The following is a 7,452-nucleotide window of genomic DNA, read 5'->3' as shown; positions in this document are numbered from 1 at the left end:
GGTCTCTGCAAATAAGTACTTGTGTCGGACACACGTGCCTATAAACTGGAATCGATGAATCTTTTACTCATTTTTATCACGTTATAACAACAATCAATTTACAAAAATGAAACTTTTCATATTGCCATAAAGTAGAGTAACACAAATTTTAAAAAAATGTTAAAAGCCAGTGTATTAAATATTTTGGTTGCGAATAGTTATTGCCGAAAACAAGATATATCTGCATAATTGCTTAAAACGTACAAATAAGTCAACTTTAATCTTATTAGAAAATAAGAGTTGACATTAAGATTTTAATAATATTTTGATCATAAAGAATTCGTTTCACACTAAAAAATCAACAGTGGACGGGTGGCTCGAGTAAATAATTAACTCTGAAGAGTGTATTTGCGTAGTTTCTGCGTACTTCGCCAGTTGATGGTCTTTTAATATCGTTTAACTTAAGGAGCCGCTCCGAGCTTTACACAGAAACTTCATTTAGTTTATAACATACAATTCCGTTAAGAGTAACTCTCTGAGAAGCTGAACGGATGTTAACTCAATCAATTTGCTCTGAATTTAGTTGAATATTACGACCTTGTTGATAAGTCGTAAAATGTATGCAATCGATGCTTTGTACAATGTATGACGTGAACATCAAAATGCTATTAGTGAACCTGTACTGTAATATAATTAAATTACTTTACCTTCTCGTTACTATTATACCTCGAAGTGGAATTTATATTAATAGAGAAAACAGTACATGGCAGTGCGTATTATTTCAGTTATAATGTAATAGAAACAATATATTAATGAGTTCTGATAATACACCTCTGTTCTGTGTTTATTTTACGTGTACAGTTTATCTCTTAGGTTGAAACTATTACTAGATACTAAAGTATAGAGTATTAGTAACCTTTTTTGAAGTCGTGTAAGAAATAATACAATGTCAATGAACCAACTTGTAGTACATCTGACGATACCTCTTCTAGTAATTCATCTAACAACGACAAAACTAAGGCTTTGACATTGAACTTTTCATGTAAATATAAATAAAATCTAAATGAAATATTAAATTATTATTAATATTAAAAACTATATTATAAACACGATAACTATGTGACCAGTGATAAAAATTATCAATATATCACAATAAAATCAATATTATAAATCGCATATACCGTATTTCACGGAATAAAGGGTGTAGAACTAATGGGAACATTCCCGCCTAATGATGCGCATGAGCATCACGCTTCACTAACCTAATTATCTCCTATATTCAATTGAATGATTTTTATATTGTATTAAAGTCGAAAATATAAAAATACATAAATTTAGTAAACAAAATTTCTTACAACTTATACATCTTATTAAAAGGTCCTGCTGACATGTAAAAACCTTAGTACACTATTCACATTACTAGACAAATAATTATACTTACATAAACAACAATACCAGTTACACTTCTATTGAAAATTAGACCGCCACAATGTCTGAAATAACCACAAATTTATGTAGATCGCTATCAAGCGAGCCTATTTAATATAACGTGTTTAAGACAAGGCGAGAACGACACTAGTACTAACATCTGGGACCTCCCTAAAGCGTAAATAATAACGCCGCAGCATCATGTCTTCATTTGCATGTTCCACCCGATCCGGAAGCCTGCACAATATCACGAAGCTTACATATAACCAATTTTTATTTCATATTGTTTTTTAAAACCTTTGAATATATTATCATTTGAAAGAAGCACGTACCATTCGTCAGACCCTCTACTCAAGGTCGAAATGAAACGTCGCAAAAGAAATTTAATAAAAACTTTTCTTAACGTTCTGAATACATAAAAATTGTTTTCCGCGACTTTGACAAATAGTCGTGGTAGTTATTTACTTCCACTCAATTTTACAAACAATAGAATTCGTCTTTAAAAAAATGTTCAATGCGACAAAAATATTGCAGTTTTTATATAAAATAATTGTCTATAGGCTACGGTCACCGTTTACAATTTGATGGACTGAACGCTTATTTGCAGACCAAGTCTCATAAAAAAATGAAACCTATAAGCGTTCAGCTCGTCTTTAGCTGGAACATAATTTGTCTAATAGACTTTGATAATATGATTGTAAATTTCCATCAAAGTCGCGGGTACAGCCAATAATTAAAAATATGCTTTATAAAAATGTTTTTTCACAAACATTACACGAACATTAAAAACTTTCCAGGCTGGTTTTCGAAAACTATTCAAACCTTTAGTGAATTCATAAGAAGCTGCACACTACAAGAACAGCACTGTACAAGAACTAACAATAAGTAATGCAGGGAATTCACAAAACAAAAGTTTTCAAACCAAAATTAGCACCTCTGCGACCGCAAACTTCGTTATACTGCATACTTGGTACATTTTCCAATTTACATTCCGCTTTTATATCTGCATTAATGATTCTCCTTAAGGTACATATTTTAAACTAAACACTTTAGTAATTTTAAATTCACCTTTATTATATAAAAAGAAAAAAAATTAATATTCTTATATTCATTATTTATTTGTGTACCCCAAAAATTTGAAGTATTTTATGATTTTTTTATGTTCAATTATAATTTTTTTGTTCAGTTTTATATAACCAATTTATACATCAAAGACAAAATTAATGGAGGCAATCTTAAAAATGGAGCTAACGCCTAGTTGTGTAGACTAAGTACGGTGTTCCTACAATTCAAAAGCGCAATCAACTTTCGTAGTCGTTTTGCTCGGCTATATTGCGACGCCGGTTAAATCGATCGCTACAACACAATGGACGCTCGTTCGCTAGCTCCATAAAACTAAGATGTAACAGTGACCTCATAGCTACAAGCGCTCTTTTTGAATAAAACTGGAGAACCCACAAGTACATACCCCGATGTAATCCTTAATGTATTCATGTATGGGACATAATAAAACCGTCACATAATTCCAGCAAATTATAAGGGTCCAATGGTTCTTGCAACACAAATCAACCGATTAAACCAATTTGCGATATACGACATACACTTTATAGATTAAGCTCTATTTTATTAGCTTTTATTGTATATTATATAATACTTTTATCTTTTAGTTCTTATGAAGATAAAACCTTTTAAATCGGTAACATTAAAAAACGTTTCCAAAGTATTATTAGCTTATTTTTGTGAGAACTCCTCCACCCTTCACTTTCACAGCGCAACGCATTTATGACTGCAACTGCAACAGTTTATCAGTGGTCACGTGCTCGTTACTGAATATTTTTCGAACAAAAAATTATAATCCACTTAATAAATCGCTCATTTTTAAAGGACTTTTCCTTCGTCGTCGTCTATTTTAATGATAATATGATAATAAAATAATGGCTGGTGAACCAGACAAATTATGCAATAATTCTGTAGCATTGTATAAAATAATATCCCAATTTTTTTACTCTTTAATAACTCAGTTAAATATTTTGGGTGAAACTATACTCCAATTACAAATAACTTTGTATCGAAATAATAGATATCCAATCTATATCTATCGATATAAATAAAATGATTCGCCGAAATGAAAATGTGTATGTATGTGCAACAAAAAAGCAAAACGCGCATTACATCAGAACGACTGAATGAATTCGGACAATTCCTTTTTATGTGTTTGTTATTGTCAGGACAACAAAAAAAGTTAATATAGTTGTAATAAATATATCGTTACGAAGTTTGCCGGGAAACAAAAATAAATTAGAAAAAAATATCGTGTAATCTACATCTCACGTTTGTTTCATTGCTACGTAACGAAATATGGCAGTCACAGCTATTTTGCTGGCAGTCACAGATCCGATCAGCACTCAAGGAATATCATTTGTGATTGTTCTTCTTACGATTTACTAGCAGAACCAACTGACGATGCCCTAGCTTGCCAACGGTCAAACGCAAGAAGTTGAAATAATGAATACTTTGAATGAACACCACAATTTTGTTCTTTATAATATAAATAGCTAAATTGATCCAGTCGTTCAAGTTTTTCACTATATATCACACATTTAGTTATTGATTTGCATTTATATAGATTTCATTGACAATTATAATTTTGTATAGAAATATTTGAATGGGCTGATGATAAGGGTATTTTCCTTGTGAGAGAATGTATGATATTAAGAGAAAAATATAAATCAGTAAGTTATCGTAATATAAACGACCATTATAAGTTAGTTTGCCGTCCGATTTTTAAAATTATCAGATAGGTACATATGCTTTTTTGATACATGCAGTTTCTTCTTGTATGCAAGAAGAGAAAAATAATAATATACAACGGTTAAAGACGATATAAGCAAATAATATATTATAATATGTAAAACGTATGTAGTGCACGATATAGAGGCAACTATAAGTAAATGTTCTGAGAATGACACCTGAGACCCACCCCTATTTAATGACCTCCATCCGCACGCGATATGTTCGTTACCTACGCAGCAATGTTACCTAAGCCGGAGATAAATTGCACGCGAGATTTAACAGATGCCGCGATATTCCTTAGTTTCTGGTTACGTCTTATTTGCGGATTCCACAATCATGAGTTATGACAATGAATAAAAATTGTATTATCTAATTGTAAATGTTTGCATTGTAAAAAAACCTATTTCAAAACATGTAATATCTAAACGTGTAGTTAAAAAACATTATAACAGTTTTTAGAAAGTTTGCTTCTATTATTTATATTAAATCGAATAAAATGCGTCTCAAACATAGTGTAATTAAAGAATACTTTCATAGAAAAATATTACTAGCGAATCCCTTCCACCGACCGTTCGACACGAGACCCTTTCCACATACATACATACATACATATATATATATATATATATATATATATATATATATATATATATATATTAATTAAAAAAATATACACTACGTTTACTGCTTCATGTCGTAAATGAGCTGAGGTCCGCAACATTACGGTCACTTTTGAATCTGTAATCTTAATTGCTCCATTTCAGATAATTTAGACACCGATTACATGGAATAAAATCGTCTCCCATGACGTATTTTAAACAACCGAATAATTTACCGTACTTATGTATTGTGTAACGTTCGGTTTCTTAAAATTTTAATACATACAAATATAATTTTCAAATTTATTTTATAAAATAGCTGTGAGAATATTTAGTTCAGTGCAATAGACTAGTTAGTCAAATAATTTAGGTGCCTGCAGTTTAATTCACTATTAAGCTTAGTGTTCAAACTTCATACGATACTGATACTTCCCATCCCATAAGCTCTGGATTCGATTCCCACTCCAGGTCTCTGAATGTGTTGTCTAAATTAATTTAAAAACTATGTCTATAAGTCAGTATATCACCCGAGCCCTCCTAGAGGGCTCCCCATCTTCCTTTGCGGCCGGTGCTTATAGTACCCGGCCCCTCTCACCGATGACGCTTTAAAGGCCAATAGGGCCAACAGCACTAGACAATCCGAAAAAAAAAAAACCTATCTCCTCTATATCAGTCGACAGTTTACCAACAACAATAATAATTGTAAATATAATCACAAAATATGATATTACTTTTGTTTTATATGACCTCATTTATTAATAGCCGATCACGTTAAATCTAAGTCATTAAACAAACAAGACTTCAACAAACCATGGTAATGCAGATTCAGGAACTCGTATCACAACAGGCTCACTCCGTTGGATGTTGTCTTAGGACAACGCCAACAAGTATCGTTATAAGACTACATATTAATTGCAAATAATCTAACCAGTTGGCAGTTACTGAGATAATGGCGTAAAGCATCATAATAAGATATATATATATATATATATATATATATATATATTAATATATATTATTGGGTTGTTTGGAAGAAATGGCTAAATAGCTATAAGTCTGCTCATTGTACTTCACAGTCTGTAAATGTTTTTTAAATGTGTTTATTGTTTAAAATGTAGTTGTGGTGTACAATAAAGTATAAATAAATAAATAAATATTAAGTTATTTTTGTAGTAAATCCTGATAAGATCTTTCAAATAAACAAAATTTTAAGTTTTATAATACAAGTATAGTTTTTGAGTAAACTCTTAAATTATACAAAAATAAAAACTTACTATAAATTTAAAACGTGTACTTATAAACGTTAGCAAAAACCTAAAAGTGAATAAGATATAAAGATATCCTCAAATTCATTTACGCATGACACGGATGTGACATGAAATGTTTATATAGTGTCCTGTGTAATCGAGGTTCAACTAAACACACAAACTGCTCAACTGACGCAAACACTTTCAGCAAACTGTATCGAGCTAATCGAATCGACCTATAACTTGGCTGGCGTGTCGTAAATACGGTCCACTTTATTATCTCCACGAGATTTAACAACCCGCTCGTCTCTCCCGGATGAGATGTTACTCACCAACTTACTAGCATATGGTTCGATACTTAATTGAAATACTGCCTAATAGATTTTCCTGGCTCTACTTTACAACCACTATTAGTATGAAGTGACCCTAAACTTCACGTTGTTTAACATTTACTTTGTCTTGGTGACTTTTTGTATGGGAATTTATAAAAAATAAATAAATTTTAAAATATCAATATATAGATCATTTTAACTGCACCTTCAGACGCTTCAAATATGACATAGTTCAGTTCTTTGCTTAATGGCTTTTAGTATGAAATATAAAACTGAATTTTATAAATTTTTACATCTATATTTGACAGGCTGCTGTCATTTGGTGCTTTAATTGAATCGAACTGCGAACTAGTGATGGAGGTACGAAAGCCGAGTCGCAACATGCAGCTAGCCGAAGGCAATTCAACTCGAATCGAACAATTAATCCTATATGAATAATTATGAGAGACTGATATATAGCCGAATAATTCACTCGATTGCCATTGCGTTCATCAATAGTTTCCAAACATTTAAAACCGAGACAAGTCAATTATTAATACTTAATCGAGTAATATTTTATTATTCCATTTAATAGCCCCTCCGGCGAGTCGTAAAGCTGATTAATTTATATCATACTTAAAAAAAATTAGAAACCAAAGTATTAGTCCCTCAAGCGGTGCACCTCGTACACTTGGGAGGAGTAGGAGAAAGTTTTTGCTAGTATTGTTTCCCTAAAGGATCTAAACTCGGTCGTTACTCTACTAAGTGAAGTGAACTCGATCATCAACTTTAACGATCTGTGAAGTTTTGACATCGAGCTCTTTACTATCTATAAATATTTTGATTATCTTTTCATAAAAGAGACAAATTGAATTTTAATAACCATATTTTCCGCATTTTTAAGTCATTTAAAAATACCCGATACGCCAATAAGTAGTGTAAATTTAATTTTGTAAAGCTAACTATTAAACATAAACACTCTGAAGAAACTTACTTCGAGTATGGCAATCAAGTTAGACGACATAATTCCGTCAACATATAAAACATGGACTCGTCTAATTTTATGTTTTCTTATAATCTTGACAACGACGTGTG

This window comes from Melitaea cinxia, chromosome 1 (genome assembly GCF_905220565.1).
Source record: "Melitaea cinxia chromosome 1, ilMelCinx1.1, whole genome shotgun sequence".
Lineage (NCBI taxonomy): Eukaryota > Metazoa > Arthropoda > Insecta > Lepidoptera > Nymphalidae > Melitaea > Melitaea cinxia.
Note: the sequence above shows the minus strand (reverse complement) of the source record.